Below are 8887 nucleotides of genomic sequence, written 5' to 3'. Positions count from 1 at the left end.
AACCGCCATGCTGTTTTCCATAATGACTGTAGTAATTTACATTCCCACCAACAGTGTAAGAATGTTCCCCTTTCTTCACATCTTTGCCAGCATGCTACTTTTTGTCTTCTTGATAATAGCCATTTTAACTGTGACAAGATATTGCATTATTTTGATTTGCATTTCTCTGATGATTAGTGACGTTTAGCACTTTTTCATATATCTGTTGGCCATTTGTATGTCTTATTTTGAGAAATGTCTATTCAGTTATTTTTGTCATTTTTTCATTGGATGATGATGATGATGATTATTATTATTGCTATTAAGTGGTTTGAGTTCCTTACCTATTCTGGTTACTAATCTCTTCTTGGATAGATATTTTGCAAATATTTTCTCTCATTCTGTAGGCTGTCTCTTTGCTTTGTTACTTGTTTCCTTTGCTGTGTAGAATTTTTTTAGCTTGATGTGATCCCATTTGTCCATTTTTGCTTTGATTTCCTCTACTTTTAAGGTATTACCTAGGAACAGTCTTTGCCCATACCAGTATCCTGAAGCATTTTGAACTGGGACATTTTTGAAAGTGAAGGAGATGTTAATAATTACGTAGGTCCATAGGCATCAAGTGGACTGTCCTGATCATCCTAGCCCCAGAGCTTGCCATAAGTGTATTTGGGATTTGTTTTAATCTGGTATGGTAAGACACGCAGGAATTAAAATGACTGTCATGAAGAAAGAGGCCTCCACACAGGTCCCTAGAAACAAGAGGCATGGTGCCTCAGTCAGAGCCCCACAGGGAGGCACTGGGTTTAGTAAGCACTGGGTTTGGGCAAGGAGAGTGGGAATCTGTGGGCAAGAGCCTTTATTGAGATTTCTGTGAAAAGCAACAAGCAAGGCAAGGTAAACAGGCTTAGGAGAAGCTAATTTGAATAATAGGAGAGGGCTCTGGGGCACAGGGGCTGCCCAGGTATCTGGCACCTGGCCCTGGGTGATTAGGGCAGGTGGGTAGTGGTCATGAGTGAGAGTCCCTTGGAGGAGGCCGTTCAGGGTGTAAACTCTGGACTAGTTGGTCTGTGTCTGAAAAGCATGCACTTGGGTGACTTGTTCAGTGTCCTTAGGAATTGGCAGCCCTGAGAGGGGCAGCAAGGCCCCAAACTGTCAGCAGCAGAATACAGAAAATAAAAGGGATGGCTAATACAGGGACTATTGCAGTCACCCAAGAGGCTTTTTCATAAAGTACATACTTCCTTTCCACCCCCTCTCCTCTCCCCTCCCCCAAGTAAGAATGACTGCCTGAGTGAGCCAGAGCTACCATGTGCACATGCACACACCAGGTGCGTGCTGGAAAGGGAGGGATCAAGAGCAGGGCTTTGCCTGCCACCCCCCCAACCACCCCAACTTATACTGACTTGACTCATCTAATACCTCAAGTCTAAGTCTGTGTCCTTCACCTGCTGGACTGGATCCCACCTCCTGCCTGGTACCGTAGTGACTCCTATTTTCTCTTTCACCTGGAACGCCTTCCCCTCCACCTGTCAAAGACCCAGCTCTCTCAAGGCCCCACTACAAGGCTGTTTCCTGGAAACGCAGCTTAGGCTTCTCTCCCTGCCTTAGTTCTTGCTGCAGTTTACACTCCCTCCAAGCCCCCTAGCCTGCCTTCCGCCATGTCCGCCTCTCCTATCAGTGTGCGCTTCCTAAGCAGCTCCTCCTCTGGGGCAGAGAGAGGTGTAGACACTCTTAGAATGAATGATGCTGCCCACCTCCAGGGTAAGGCATGTGTGCTGATGTGCCAGCGCCTTACTCCCTGGCAGCATAGTAAATGGGAGTGGAAGCCTTTGGGAAACACGCTGTCTTAGCCTGGTGTTTCCCATAATAGGTTACAGGGGATGTGCTCTTCCTGGGGTTTGAGGAACTGCAAAACTTCTCACAGATTAGACACTGAGGAGCCTGTGATGAAGCGATTCTCCCTAGGGCATTTGAAAACTGTTTTTGTTTTTTTTTTTTTGTAATTTATGTACTTGCCCTCTTTCTTCTGAGACTCATGGGACTGGTGGTCTTGAAAAACATAAATGTCTAAGAAAGGTGCTTTCAGGAGACTGTAGGGCCGTGCTTAAGAAGGGGGGTCCTCCTGCAGACTGCAGGTCACGTTGGCTGGACTATCATCTGTTTCACTGGCGATCCCAAACCTCCAATTAAGGTGACTTTGCCTGGTGAAGTTAATATGTCCCATCTGCTCCTTCCCTTTGGTCCCCCAAGGGACATAAACTAAGCCGGCCAATCCCCTTGCCCTTGGCTCCAGCCAAGCTAATCCGCTTTCAGTCCCCTGAATGCACCATGCTGCTTCTCACCTCTGTGCCTTTCTCACACTGCCTGCTTCAACCACTAATCTCTCTCTCTCATATACTATCACCTAATGTATATATAGCCATCTGTACAGACATATATATAAAACACATGTGTATATATGTATGAAGTTGGACATGCATGTGTATATGCTAGGCTAGAAAGACGATAGATACATGATAGATGATATACATGATGATGGATAGATAGTAGATGATAGATCAATAGACAATAGGTAGATTATAGATAGATACAGATGATAGATTAGATAGATGATAGATAGACGATAGGAGAGATTGCTTATTAGGCTGCCCCTTTTACTTAGGACATATCTAGAAATATTCACTAAATGAAGAAAGGAAAATTAAACTAGAAAGCAAGTGAATGGATGGATGGATGGGTGGAAGGATGCATGGATGGAAGTAGAATTTGTATTACACATATTGGAGAATTTTAATCTGATAATAAATAGGTGTGGCTCGACAAGGACTCCTTCCTTCCCAGACTTTAGTCAGTCTCCTTTGAGCCCTCTTCTTGGCTAGCCTTGGCCTGTTGAACTCATTTTACGGAGACTCCCCCCACCCTTGATATATAATTAGGTTCCTCTCAATGATTTTCCACTCACTGACCCCTGACCATACCCCTGCACCTTGGCTATAAATCCTCAGCTGTCTTTTCTGTATGCAAAGTTGAACTTAGTAGTTCTATCCTTGTCTCCCTCCCCTACTGCAAAAACCTTTCTTGCCATTTTTAACAACTGTCCAGTGCAATTTCTCCTCGACAGGCTGTGAATGTGTACATACAGAGCCCATTATGGGTTTCACTTGGCTGCTTTGGACAAACCTTAGGCGTTGCAGGTTGTCACCGTCACATTTGTAACATAGGTGTACTGTCCACTGGGCTGAGGAAAGGCTTCAAGAAAGGGTCAGAAGGCGATTCTCAAATGTAATGTGTGCTTTACAAGTCAGCCTAGATTTGAAGCGGTGTATCAGGACTAAACGAACACTGTGTTCTCCTTCAGCATGCTGGACGAACAGCAAAGTGTTACTCATTCAAGTTTGTCCTCCTAGCCCTAGAGTTGCCAGAATAAAAGATGGCTTCTCTAGAGTCAGAAGGGCGATAACTGGGGGAAAGGAAGTGAACGCTGGCTCAACTGCTAGTGTGTGCCTGGTTTATGCTAAGCACTCTGTCCATGTGGCCTCACGGAATCTTGCCAGCAACCTCCTCGGGCAGATATCATCACTGTTTCACACCTGGATGCTCATCCGTGTGGCTTCTCTTTACTTGGCCTCTTGGCATTAGTCTAGTCCTAGCTTCTTTATGGCACGATGGTGGCTTCCCCAGGGTAGCAGAAGCTGCTGGTCTTCTTAAGGGCCAGAATCAGGACTGGCTTAAAAATCATCACTTTGTCTACATTTTATTGGTCAGGGAGTGTCAAAGGTTTGCCACCAATTCAAGGGGCAGGAAAAGACTCCACCTCTTGAAAGTAGAGCAATGTTCCTGCATAGGGAGGGGAGGAATCGATGGAGACCATCTACTGCCTGCCCTGACCCGGGACAGGGACCTGGTAGGGGTGCTGCTCTCTAAGGTCAGGAAGCAGGTATTGGACACCTGTGGCATCATGGACCAGAAGTGCATTATACCTACCTGGGCCAGGTACAGGTGCTGACGGACTCAGAAACAGATGCGGGGATTCAGTGCTGAATCCAGGACAAATCCACACTTGCTTACAGTAAGCCTGCATGTCACAAATCCGAGGTGGCCCTGTAGAGGGAGCCACGGCCTTTTCCTGCTAGCTGAGGCTAGCCTTGGGCCACAGCAGCCAGTCCATTTGTCCAGCGGGAGCCCAGAAAGTGGGGCGAGGCCCTCTGGGTGCTTGCTGGCAACGCTGCCTGGGCTGTGTGGCTGTATCAGAGTCCTGACTGCACCCTCCCAGCCTTCCCAGAACAGAGCTTCCAAGGCGAAAACACCTCCTGGCTATTCTCATTCCCCAAATGGCTATGTTTTATGATGTGCTAAGTTTGGGGGGAAAAAAAGAAAATTCCTCCAACTGTGGCGTGATCCCATCTGAAGGCATTCCAGGGATTTGATTTATAATCTCTGGGCATGAGCTGCATGCTGGGCTCTGTGAGAGGGGCGCCTGTCCGGGGCGCTGCAGGGCCAGGGCCATTGAGGCCCTCTGGGTGGAGCTGCCTCCTTTGTGGGTTCCCGGCTTCCAGCATGCTGGAGCTGTCTCCAAGCCCAAGTTGCACATGGAACAGGCATGAATATACAGTATTCAGAGTCAGGATGAGCTCACTCTGCTACCACCTTGCATAATATTTATTTATTCACTCATTTAGCAGAGTTTCTGGGGGCTAGAAAATACCTTAGGTACTGATAATACAAAACTAATATGGCAAAGATTGAGATGTTTGAACCAAGGTTAATATCAGAGGTAGCTATTGAAATTATCAACCCAGCAATCAGCTTATAAAACAGCAGTCTGTTTTCTGTCCTTTTTTTTTTTTTTTTTCAAGGTGGGGTTGACTTATTGCGAGGGTGGTGGTAAGAGGAAGTTCTATATGAATTATTGGAGAATAACAATTCTGAGAGGAGACATGGCTGTTCTAAGCCCAGCCTGGTGCTGGTCTCCCTGGTGTCTTTCTCTTGAGAAATAAACAAATGAAAGTTGATCTCAGCAACAAGGACCCATCCGGGTACCCACACCTTTCCTTCCCAGCAGCCGTGCAGGGTTGAGGCTTGTTCTCACATCCTGGAACACAAGAATAGTGTGCGTTCCAGTTGGAGCAGAATGATTCTGGCCTAGGAAAGACATTATACCGAGTGGGTTTCATATTCTTACTGCTATCCAGGAAAGGACGGACAGCCACTTCTACTTACAAGAAATGCCCACAATCCCACTTCCCATCATGGGGAGAACATGCATATGAACTGCACCCCACAGAGGACCCTGTGTGCAAGGTGGTACAAGGCCAACATAAAATCAAGTCAGGTTAAAGAGGAAAAGTGTCGGCCGGGTGCAGTGGCTCAAGCCTGTAATCCCAGCACTTTGGGAGGCCGAGACGGGCGGATCACGAGGTCAGGAAATCAAGACCATCCTGGCGAACACGGTGAAACCTCGTCTCTACTAAAAAAAAAAAAAATACAAAAAACTAGCCAGGCGAGGTGGCGGGCACCTGTAGTCCCAGCTATTCGGGAGGCTGAGGCAGGAGAATGGCGTGAACCCGGGAGGTGGAGCTTGCAGTGAGCTGAGATCCGGCCACTGCACTCCAGCCTGGGTGACAGAGTGAGACCCCGTCTCAAATAAAAAATTAAAAAAATAAAAAAAAAAGAGGAAAAGTGTCTTAGCCCAACCACAGTATTGAGAAGGGAGCCCTGCACAGTTGAGTCATTATTTTGATTCAAAGACTGTCTATTTCTTTTTGTCCTCCCTTTGTCCCTGTGTTTCCTTGGTTGAGATTGTGCTTGGTGAGTGAACTGTCCCTAGCCTGCTTCCAGGGTCAGCAGGGCCTGAGTCTTATGTCACCTTTGATCATCATTGGCAGCTTCTCCAGCCCCCTGAGACAGACAGGGCAAGGGGCTTTAAAATCTTTGAGCAACTATACACATAGAGGGCTGAATCCTAGACACACCTGACATATGCTATGACTTATTTCATTTTTAACCAGTAAGTCTTGGGTCTATCTGTTACTAGCAGAAGCTTCTAAGCAAAACAGGAATTTCAAAATTCAGGAGGATTAGCTTGACAGATTTCCCAAAACCTTGGACAGCAGCATGAGTTAAAATGTGACCCCCACCACCACTATGCATTAATCATGACTAGCTTGCCTCTGTCAAAAAAATTGCCTGGGAGAGAATGGGCTAGAGGTGCTGTTCTATCTGTCAAATGTGATCTATGTAATAATCCTAGTTGGCACTGCAGAATGAAAACTCAAATGTGTCTCTTCTCATTCCATGAAAAAGGAAAGCTCCTGAGGGTTCTCTGTGACAACACTTATGCTACTTATTCTTGGTCCTGTGGTGGCACTCAGTTTCTCTAAAAGTGAAAGGACATTATGGGGGCCTTCTTCACCCCAACACTAGGAGATCACACAGTGAAAGTCAGGTGTTTGCATTCATTCACTCCTCCGAAACTATACGCTACTCAAAACTGCCTCTACGGGACAGTGTTGGTAAGGATGGGTTTAGAGACAACAGAGCAAAATCTGAGTTGCCCCCTGCCCTGATTCAACACCAACTGTCAGCATCAGCTGGCAGAGAGGAGGAAAAGCGGCTTCCAAAGAGGAAAGGAACAACCAAGGAAGCCATTCGAAGATAGTAGAAAAGAAAGCAACAGGTAGCTCAAGAATACACAATAGATGAAAACTATGGCTTCCACACAGGAAGAGCTAAAGGAAAGAGGCCCTCAAAAAAAGGTAGCAGAAAGAGTTTAAAAGTGAGTTGACCATTTAAATGATATTGATTCTTCCAATCATGAGCATGGAATGTTCTTCCATTTGTTTGCATCATCCGTGATCTCTTTCAACAGTGTAATGTAATTCTCCTTGTAGAGATCTTTCACCTCCTTGGTTAGATGTATTCCTAGACATTTTCTGTGGCTGTTGTCAATAGGATTGTTTTCTTGATTTGACTCTCAGATTGAACGTTATTGGTGTGTAGAAATGTTACTGATTTTTGTACAGTTTGTCTGATGAAACCTTACAGAAGTTGTTTATCAGTTCTAGGAGCCTTCTGGTGGGGTCTTTAGGTTTTTAGGGTTTTCTTGGTTTACAATCATATTATCTCTTATTTCTTTTTCTTGCCTGATTGCTCTGGCTAGGACTTCCAGTACTATGTTGAAGAGAAGTTAATGAGTATGGGCATGAACAGACACTTCCCAAACCAAGAGATAAATGCAGCCAACAAACATATGAGAAAATGCTCCACATCACTAATCATCAGAGAAATGCAACCACAATGAGATACCATCTCACACCAATCAGAATCACTATTATTAAAAAGTCAAAAAATAACAGATGCTGACGAGGCTGCGGAGAAAAGGGAATGCTTATACATTGTTGGTGGGAGTATAATTAGTTCAGCCACTGTTGAAAGCAGTTTGGATATTTCTCAAAGAACTTAAAACAGAGCTACCATTCAACCCAGCAATCTCATTACTGGGTATATATCCAAAGAAAAATAAATTATTCCACCAAAAAGACACATACACTTGTTTGTGCATCTCAGCACAATTTACAATAGCGAAGACGTGGAATCAACCTGGATTCCCATCAGTGGTGGACTGAATAAAGAAAATGTGGTACATATACACCAGGGAATACTAAACAGCCACATAAAAAGCACAAAATCCTGTCCTTTGCAGCAACACGGATGCAGCTGGATACCATTATCCTAAATGAATTAATGCAAGAACAAAAAAACAAATACTGCATGTCCTCACGTATAAGTGGGAACTAAACACTGGGTACTCATGGACATAAAGATGGAAACAATAAACACTGGGGACTCCTAGAGATGGGAGAGAGGGAGAGAGGCAAGAGTTCAAAAAATACCTATTGAGTACTATGCTGACTACCTGGGTGGTGGGATCAGTCATATGCCAAATCTCAGCATCACACAATATACCCATGTAACAAATCTGCACATATATCCCCTAAATCTAAAATAAAAGTTGACATTTTTTAAAAAAGAAAGAAATGACTTAGCATGTCAATGAAAGACTTTATATTAATGACAAACTCTAGTGGAATATATGCCTCTTTTCTTCACTTTTATGTAATACAATTTAAAATTTTCAAAAATAAAAAATAAATGAGTTGACAACAGTGCTTGGGGAAAACAATTCTTGTTTCTTAATGCCCTCCAACCCAGGTCTTTTGCCTTCCCACTGGCAAGTCATTATAAAGCTAAATGGAACAATAAAATGTGCTCACTCTCTCTGGTTATGAGAATTATGTTTCCAACACAATAGATTCCTCCATAACAACACTGAATGAGAAAGAGAAAGTAAGTGAAACAATGTCTACAAAGACCTCCAAGTGAGAAAAGAATGACACATGAATATTATACAGAACCAAAATGTCATGTACATATAAAGAACTTCAAGAAACTGAAAGACGGCCAGAAATCAAGGACAATAGAACTTGTGAGCCCATTTGGAAAACCTTTTGGAGGATGAACTCTCATCAACCAAGTTATACATAAGGAAATTTCTATACACTAGCTGAAGAGACAAAACAAATTTGTCACTATATTATGCTCTTCGGATATTTAATTCACTCCTCCTTATCCTTATGTTCCTAATTTCATAACCAGAAGCTGAAGTGATGCCATTTTATCCATGTAAGTTCTTCTCCAGGCTCTTCAGGTACTAATATGCTTAAATCTCTTCAAATATTTTATAGTGTTTGTTTTCATTGACAATTGGAATATGACCATGTTCCCACCTGTCCTACTTATTAGACAGGTGTGTCAAAGGGCAAGTGTGTCACAGGGCAAGTGGCATAGTGCCAGGAGATACACACTTGCACGAATGTCCATGTATCTGGGTGTTGGCAACCAGAGT

Source organism: Rhinopithecus roxellana, chromosome 11 (assembly GCF_007565055.1).
Source record: "Rhinopithecus roxellana isolate Shanxi Qingling chromosome 11, ASM756505v1, whole genome shotgun sequence".
In the NCBI taxonomy this organism is placed as follows: Eukaryota; Metazoa; Chordata; class Mammalia; order Primates; family Cercopithecidae; genus Rhinopithecus; species Rhinopithecus roxellana.
This window is presented reverse-complemented; position numbering follows the sequence as displayed.